Source organism: Nicotiana sylvestris, chromosome 3, assembly GCF_000393655.2.
Source record: "Nicotiana sylvestris chromosome 3, ASM39365v2, whole genome shotgun sequence".
NCBI classification, from domain to species: Eukaryota; Viridiplantae; Streptophyta; class Magnoliopsida; order Solanales; family Solanaceae; genus Nicotiana; species Nicotiana sylvestris.
The window spans coordinates 168,199,543-168,208,877 of NC_091059.1; the positions used below are offsets into that span (position 1 = coordinate 168,199,543).

General features: G+C 38.6%; 1 long non-coding RNA gene across 1 annotated transcript; it reads left to right on the top strand.

Moving 5' to 3' along the window:
* The first annotated feature begins 804 nt into the window (after window positions 1–804).
* Window positions 805–7,035, top strand: LOC104211556 (uncharacterized). Its single transcript, XR_707172.2, has 3 exons — window positions 805–1,516; window positions 5,763–6,194; window positions 6,286–7,035. It is a non-coding gene; the product is annotated as an uncharacterized lncRNA (long non-coding RNA).
* Window positions 7,036–9,335: the final 2,300 nt, after the last annotated feature.

Genomic DNA, 9,335 nt, shown 5'->3' on the forward strand with positions numbered 1-9,335 from the left:
TTTTGATGTAATAGCAGGACTGCGGACCGGAACCTCGACGGAACGACACCTCGACCGGCTCTCCACCTCGGCATACTCCATCATTTCACTCACCTCTGAACTACACGTGGCCTGATTCCTTTATAGCCAAGGATATGTAGGCAACTCAGACACCCGGGCTCGGTCAAATTCCCCTCTCTCTTAGTTTTAGTCTCTCCAAATAAGGGTCGGGTAAAAAAACCTGTCTAGTCATTTTTTGTCTAAAAACTCTTCGCGTTTCCAGTCAAAGAGGAGCAGCTGTAGACATGTGATTTTTGACCCTCCTCAAGATTTCTTATATATTAGCATAAAATATTTAATTTAGGCATAATATTGATATTTCAAGTAATTTTGACTCTTTTACTTTAATTTTATTACAAGAAAACAAAAAATCACAAAAATAGGTTCATTAATGTTTTGTAGTCATTTTTAATCTAAAAAATTCTTTAAAAAATATATGCAAAAATAGTGTCGTATTTTTATTTTAATATGATATTTGAAAATACCAAAAATAGATTTGCTTTAATGGTTAGTTTTATTTTAATAATTATTTTAATAATAGGAATAATTAACAAATGGGCCCGTATTTTTAATCTCGTCCGCAGCGAAAGAATAGAGCTTGGGCTCGAGCAACCCATCTTTAGGCCTAATTTTGGATCTAACCCACAATTGTCAAGCCCATAATTCTTAGGCTCATACCCCTTAACCTAAAAACCCTACAAAACTAACCTAGACCTATGTATATATAAGAAGCTAACACCTAACACAGAGGGGGGATATGAACAAAAGCTGCGCATGAACGAAGAAAGAAACGAAGAAATGGGAAGGCTAAAAAGCTAAAGGCTGCGCAGCAGAACAACCCAAAAACAGTGACCCTTTGCCGAAAATCACCACACCCCGCGCCTGACCTCACGCCGATCACCCAGGCGCCGACCCTCTACATCTCCCCGTCAACCCAGCTCGCCGGACAAAACATCAACGACCCCTGAACGTTAATCGTCAAACGACCCCATCTCTGTCTGAAACTCGCCGGAAAAACGAGCTCCACCAGCTCGTCGAATTAACGAGTTCCAGACGCGACAAATAGAACCAAGCGACCTCACCCAGCTTACCATCGTCGCTGGACCTCCGTTCACCGCGAAGCTACCATTTCCGGCGAAGCTTGACACCAAACGACCTAACCTCACACCACTCTCTTTCACCAAAGCAGCCAAAACTCTCTTTCTTTTCAACGCTAAAATACAGTCATTCAAATTTCAAAATCCAAATCGCAGTCTTCTTCACCTGGCGTTTTCTTCACGCTCGCCTTCTTTCAAGAGCTGAGTTCGAGTCCAGGTCCAACGAGATGAGCCGAGGTTGATTCCGGTTTGAATTCGAGGTGACGACGAGGTTTGTTGAGGTTTCCGGCGCCGATTTCGATCTTTGTTCGTGTCAAATAACTGACGCTGCAAATGTCTGCTGAAGGATCATTCTTAATGAAGAAAGCTTTCTTTTGAAGGTCCGTTCCTTTATTTCATCTGTTGTTTCAATCGTCTCTTTTGCTGCTTACGCTTTGTTCAATGCTACGTTCGTTTTGTGTCCTTAATGAGATCTGGTCTTCTAATACTAAAGGAACTGTGATATAACTCTAGCTAGGTGTTAATGGAGGGGTTCAATTTGGCAGTTTGGCATCTTGTGGATTTGGAACAGTGAAATATTTTGTCTGTAGTTAATCTTATTTCTCCATTCTATTTGTTTATTGATTAATCGCAGTGTTATTGTCGTATTTGAACTTTAGTCTATAATTTTCCTTTTTCTTCTAGTGGCTACTTTTTAAAAATGTAATAAGAAGTTAATTCTTGCCATAACTCTTCTGATCGTCATTGTTAGTAAATAAACATTGCTTTAGGGATACATAGATATAGTTTTATGGTGTTTTGTTGATAGTTCTGCAACTGAACAATACAGGCTTAATAATTTATAGCCTCATAATAGTTTCAAACTAGTCTTAGAAAAATAATTCATGAATATCCGTGGTTTGCTTCAGTTGAGTAAAACCTTTTAAAATAATTCGAAGCGTGCCATGCCAAATGAAATCTCAAGTGCATGGCCCTTATTTTAACCCACTTCGTTTTGATCCTTAGAATTCGAGGCACGCCATTTAGCGAATTTTCATGGCTCTAGCGAAATTGCAAATTCGTAATTACTTTCGGCTCGTTAGTTTAATAATATTACCTTCTTAAACTCGGGTGTGCATTTCATGTGACCCAAATCAAATCCCAAAACGTTGAATAAAATATGTTTAGAATTGCGGGTGCATTTCATGTGGCGCGATTCAAAGATATGTTTTAAACGACGTTCAATCTTCTTTAAAAATTAAATAAAAGTGGTTAAACGGTTAAATTTGCACATAGGTTCATAATTGTCTAAATTGGATAATCAAGCCGAATATAACCGTTGAGCTACCGTGCTAGAACCACGGAACTTGGGAATGCCTAACACCTTCTCCCGGGTTAACAGAATTTTTTACCCGGATTTCTGGATCGCGGACTGTTAAACAGAGTCAATATTTTCCTCGATTCGGGATTCAACCGGTGACTTGGGACATCATAAATCTCCCAAGTGGCGACTCTGAATCTTTATAATAAATCTCGTTTTGATTGTCCTTTAATTGGAAAAACTCCCTTTACTTATACCCTTTCCGGGGTGTAGGTAGAAAAAGGAGGTGTGACAAATACAAAGATGTGCCACCGGAAAGCAGGAGGACTAGCTGTATAGGGTAAAATATGTTCATACTAAATACAAGCATAATAAAGCGACACGTGTAGCCGAAGGCAGAAGGCAACCAGGTCTGAAGACGACAATCTCGCTTGACCCCGAAGGGAATGATGATCTTAAAGGCGAGATAAATCCCTGACACTCGGCGACATTTAATGAAGAATATTCTATTGCATTAAGTACATAGTCCGTTATAGAGAATATGGCATTTACTGCCTTCCATTACTCATTCTTCAATGGAATCCGGAACAAAAATGTGATTCCTTTTGACTTAAATGACCGAAAGGTGTGCAAAAAAATAGTTACCAAAGTATATATAGCGTCCTTTAAAAGGACGCTATATTTGAATTAAAAAAAAGCGGAAAAATATAGCGTCTTAACAAAAGACGCTATATATATATATATATATAACGTCTTCTTCCCTGCCCCCAAAAGAGAAACAGAACGGTCCCCTCTTCTCCATTTTTAAATACTAAAAGCTTAAGTGGAGCTCACCCGTCCCACATAAAGTATAGATTCTCGGTCCCATGCGCTAGCTAAGGAGTAATCTTGGACGCTATTGGTTGTTTCGGCTCAAAATCACAAAATCTTCGACTTTCCTAAAACCTCAAATTGAGGTATTTCGATTTCGTTTTTGATAAAACTTGTATAAAAATGCATATTAGTTATTTTTTATGTGCTCTATGTTATTTTGTGACTGTTTTATGATTTAATTAATTTGTTGTTTTTTATCCGGATTATAGTATAAGTGTGCTAAAATAATTTGTACAATAGGGAAATTGTTATTAGTTGTTAAAAAATATTAATTAGTTACTTTTTACTGTGGTATATGTAATTTCTTGATTGTTTTGTGATTAAATTGATTTGTTATTTTTATCCAGCTTCGATTATTAATTTGCTAAAAGACTAGTAAACTAGATAAATTTTTACTTTAGTACCCTGTAGTGGTATCTTGTGGCCTAATGTAGTATTCATATTTGTAATATAGTGACCTTTTAGCATAGTAAAATGTAGTGCCCTTTAGTGTAGTATCCTTGTAGTTATAGAAATGAATTATTTAAGTATCTCTTATTCTAAAAAATACGTCAAAAACTGATATTCAAACATAAATTATCTCCAATTATAGTGAACAAACGTAAGAACATAAGAATTCAGGATACATTGGTGCTACCGGGCCTCAAATATTGTGTCTGGAACCAAAATGTAATTATTTAATAATTAAATCTTGTATAGTTATGAAAATTAATTATTTAATTTTAGTATAGTAAAAAATAAGTCAATAACAAACAAATAAACATATACAATAATAAATAACATATTAAATAATAAAAGTAATATATTAAATAATAAAACTAACATATAAAATAATAAAACTAACATATTAAATAATAAAACTAATATATAAAATAATAAAACTAACATATTAAATAATAAAACTAACATATACAATAATAAAACTAACTTATACAATAATAAACTAACATATAAAATAACAGACCTATTGAGTGAAAAATTGGAAAAAAATTCTCATCATGAATATAAGAATTCAAGATACATTGGTGCTATTGGGCCTCAAATATAGTGTCCGAAACCAAAATGTGAATATTTAATAATTAAATCATGTGTAGTAAAAAATAGGTGAATAACTAACAAACATATTAAATAATAAAACTAACATATACAATAATAAACTAACATATTAAATAATAAAACTAACATATATAATAATAACATAACATATAAAATAACACTCCTGTTGAGTGAAAAATCGGAAAAAAAAATTCATCATGAACATAAGAATTCAGGATATATATTGGTGTTACTGGGCCTAAAATATTGTGTCCGGAACCAAAATATGAATATTTAATAATTAAATCATGTGTACTAAAAAAATAGGTGAATAACTAACAAACATATAAAATAATAAAACTAACATATTAAAATAACGTATAAAAAAATAAAAGTATAATATTGAAAATGTATCAACCTAATTAACAATATAGTAAAAATATCGAATAAAATTTAATATTCAAGGTATTGCAATATATTTAAGCAGTGGAAAAGAAAAATAATGTAATTAATTTTGTTCAATTTACAGTAGTCGTCATGGCGGTTCCGCTTTTGCATCCAGGACCTGCCTCTCTAGAGCTACTACAACTACAGGCCGAGAATATGTCTTCCTACATATGGGAGAGGGAGTTATTGGCCCAAACTTTACGTTCTAGGAGGATAGACGATGTCTGGGACTTTCTTAAGGAACGCCAGCTCCATCCCCCTGTAGTCAGACTCCTGCAGGATACGGGCTTTTATAGGATCATTGAGATTGGCCGACTGCAGCTGGATTGGTCGCTGCTCACGGCTTTGATAGAGCGGTGGCGACCAGAGACGCATACATTCCATTTAACCATGGGTTGTTGGTTGATGGACTTGTTGTTGCTTTCCCACGAGGCATGAGAGATTATACGAGAGCTCAGTACTTGGAGACTTTGCAGCGGCTCACTGGTTTTCGGCCAGAGGATGAGGGTGTATTGGTTGGGTCTAGTCGTATTTCGTTGACGGTTACTTGGACCGGCATATGTGTCGGGCATGCATGGGCACCCAACGAGACGTTGCAGGATTTATGCCGCTGCTGCAGATGAAAACATAGACAAATAATCTCTTCATTATAACATACATCATAAAAATATACCTTAAATTTTACGTCCAAATTGTATATTAGGTTTGGGCCTGGGAGCGGTTCCTGCAGTTTCAGCCACCTCTACCACCCATAGCTCAGGATGCACCACTTCCACCGTTTCTCCCTTTGGCTAGGAGGTGGGTTGAGAGGCGGAGATACAGACGCGAGTACGAGGCTCGACATAATCTCCTGTATTGCAGAGATTTGTTAGATATGCTAGAGGACGTGCATGTAATTCTATACTTAAAGTTTATTTGGATTGGATTTATATGTGTTGCGTATACTCACAGTTCCTATTTTTCCGTGATAGTTCATTTGGACGCCCTATAGCGACGCACTAATAGCTAGTTTTCCCGATTATTGCTCGACCGGGCGACTTATGTGGAGTTCTTCCGCCCCGTTCGTATGTCTTGATATTGTCGAGCATCATGCCACCGAGCGAGTCCTTCGCCAGTTTGGTCGACCGCAGTATGTACCTCCACCGCCCGCTTAGGTTAGGACTCATTACCAGCGGGATGATCGTTCGAAGGTTGACCAGGCATATGAGTCACGGCTAGAGGCGCAGATCGAGAGTTGGGACCAGTGGCATGACCTGATTCCACCACCCCCTCCAGCCCATCTTATGGATTATGAGCATGCGAATATCGGCTGGTACCGCAACATTACTTGACTTATCTTCGGGAATCCCGTTCATCACGCTAGAGGTCGATTCGTTCCATACGCCAGGAGGCATGAGGCGTTGGTATGTTATTTGGTAACATTACCATTTAATGAATACTTAGTAATAACGTTAATATTACCATTTCTAAATTAATATTTTACATGTTGTGCAGGTTATTGGACGATATATGTTTCACCAGTTGGGACTGCAGATGCAGCAGCATGTCGGCGAAGGAGAGGCCGTGATAATTAGGGATTCTAGTTCATTTCCGTTTTACTTGAGTTTTGATTAAAAATGTATACAAATAGTCCCAAAAGACTTACATGTTGTGCTTGTTTGCAGGGTTTGGTCAAAAAGGTGACAAGTAGTCAAAATCAGCTAAAAAGGAGTGAAACATGCATAAGTACCAAGAACAAGTCAAAGCACAGTTGCAACAGACCCACCGCGGCCGCAATCCATTTAGTGCGGTCCGTAGTGAGGAGATTCAGAGAGGTGCAGATTTTGGAAGCTCAAGCACTGCGGCCACAACCCATTTTGTGCGGACCGCAGTAGCCTCTTCGCGACCGCAATTCATTTCATGCGATCCGTGGAGAGAGGATTCAGAGAGTTGGTAGTTTGGACAATTAAAGCCAGTGCAGTCCGCGGAGCATTTTGTACGGACCGCGATGAAGCCATCGCAGCCGTGGAGCATTTTATGCGGTCCGCGGTGGCTAGATTCAGAGACCCATAAAGTCAAGCTAAAAAGCCTCACCGCGGCCGCGATACATTTTTCGCGGTCCGCGGTACCTCTGCAGGGGTATTTTTGTCCAAAAAATTTGGCCTAATATAAATACTTTCTTTTCACATTTTTAGGTTATCTTTTGTAATATGTTAGATCCCAGAGCACGTGAACAGTTGTTTTATTCCATTTTGAGTAATTTGTAGCTAGATTAATACTGAATCTTATCTTAGTTTGTAATCATAATTTATGGGTTATTCTTCATCTATCTTTCTGTTTTGTTCCATTATTATGAGTAGTTAGACCCATTAGCTAGGGTTGTGGCTCAACCCTAGTATGGATATTTGATGGGTCTTTTGATTTAATGCTTCGATGTTTATGGGTAGTTGATATTTAGACTGATTTGTATTTTTCATGTTGAATTAGTGGTTGCAAAAACTAATTTGTGCCTATTTGACTTGGGCTCTTCTTGAGAAAGAGAGCTTGAGTCTAGGAAAATCAGTCCAACGAGGAATTGGGGTGTAATCAAGATATTGATAGCCTCAATTAAAGGGTTAAACCTAGAGATAGTAATACCCAATTTGAGCCTATATTGCTTGCACAATTTTGACACCCAATTGGTCTTGAAAAAGTCAATTAGGGCAAAGTCACTCAAGCTACCGAGAGGTATAGAGTGAGTAATTCCGTGCATTGGCTATATCGCAATCCCCATCATAAGTTCTTTGCCTTAGGCTTTAGATCCCATTAAGTATTCACCTAGGAGAAAGTTACTTCCCTACTGCCTCTTTAACTATTTAGAAAACCTTACAAGTAATCAATCTTATTTTAATTTAGCATACTATTAGCATAAAAATTAGAAGTAACAAAACACCCGACTATGATTGGAAGTGCAATTAAGAGCACTATGCATTTCTAGCTTAGATAGGAATCCAATTCCCAATTCTAGCTCCCTGTGGATTCGATCCCGATCATCTCGGGTAAAAGCTGCTTCGATCACTCTCGCCACTTTGTAGTGGTGTAGGGTTGGTCCCGATAACGTTTTGGCGTCATTTCTGGGGAGCTAACAGTTTTGGCTATCTATCTAAATAGTTTTGTGTATTGTTCTTCTTTCCTTCTGCATTACTAATTTGTGTGTGTCGCAAATTCAGGTACAAAATGGCAGCAAACAATGCACCTCTTGGAGATCTTCCGCTGGGGGAGGAGGTAGATGATAATATTGATGATGAGGTTCCTATAGTACCTCAAGCTCAAAGGAGAGGCTGCCAGGCCAATGATAATGTTCCAGACCCTCCCCCGCCACCTCCAAGAGTGGCTCCTTGAGTGCTTCCCAACCAAGGATATGCTAGTACAATTGTCCGACCCCGGATCCGTGCGGGCAATTTTCAAATTACAAATGTGATGCTGACTTTGTTGGAGCAACGATGGTATTTCACGGGTGCTCCCTATCAGAATGCTTACAAACATCTTAAGGGTTTTGTGGATACCTGTTAGGGGAGCAAGCAAACTAATGTGTCAGAGGATGTACTTTGGTTGAGATTATTCCCTTTCTCACTTAGAAGGAAGGCATTGGATTGGCTTGAACGACTTCCCAACCATTCCATCACTACTTGGGATGAGTTGGCGGATAAATTCATTGCAAAGTTTTTCTCGCCAGGGCACATGGTAGCATTGAGGGATGAGATCTTAGCTTTCAAGCAGGAGACCACCGAACCATTATATGAGATATGGGAGAGATACAGAACCATGGTAAAGGAATGTCTCAACGATATGACTGAGGCAATGATACAACAGACATTCTACCAGGGCATTAATATAACAAATCAGTGCATAGTGAACCAACTTGCCGGGGGTAATTTCATGAAGCTGTTATGATGAGGCTTGTGACATTCTTGATGAGATAGCTGGTACGTCCTCCGCTTGGCAAAGTAGAGCCAATGTGCCACAGGGTGACCACACGGTCACTCACTTATACAAATATCTACATGATCATGGGCAGGCAATAGCAGAGTTGACAACAACAATGAACCAGCTAGCAAAGACACAGTTACACCAGGTTCAAAATCCACGCCAAGTATATGCTATGGAGGGTGTAAACATGTTAGTGAACAAAAAAAAACAAAGAGGTCAACAAAACCAAGGGAGTTTGGATCAATATGACAATCATAATGGTGGATTCCAAGATGATGGTTATGATGGGCAGAATGAAGAAGTGAAATATGTGAACAATTATCAGGGCCAAAGGGGCAATTCTTCCAACCAACAACAATGGAGACGCCAAGGCAATTGGGGCAATCAACAACAACAAGGGAATAGTAATTAGGGGAACAACAACCAAAATTCCAATTGGGGCAACCAGAACAATAAGGGTAATTGGAGTGGCAACAACAACAACTAGGGTGAAAACAACAATCAAGGTAGTTGGAACAATGGCAACCAAGGAAATCGGGGGCAAGGCTTTCAAAGGCCCCCAATGTATCAACAACCGAACAATCCACCCCCATTTC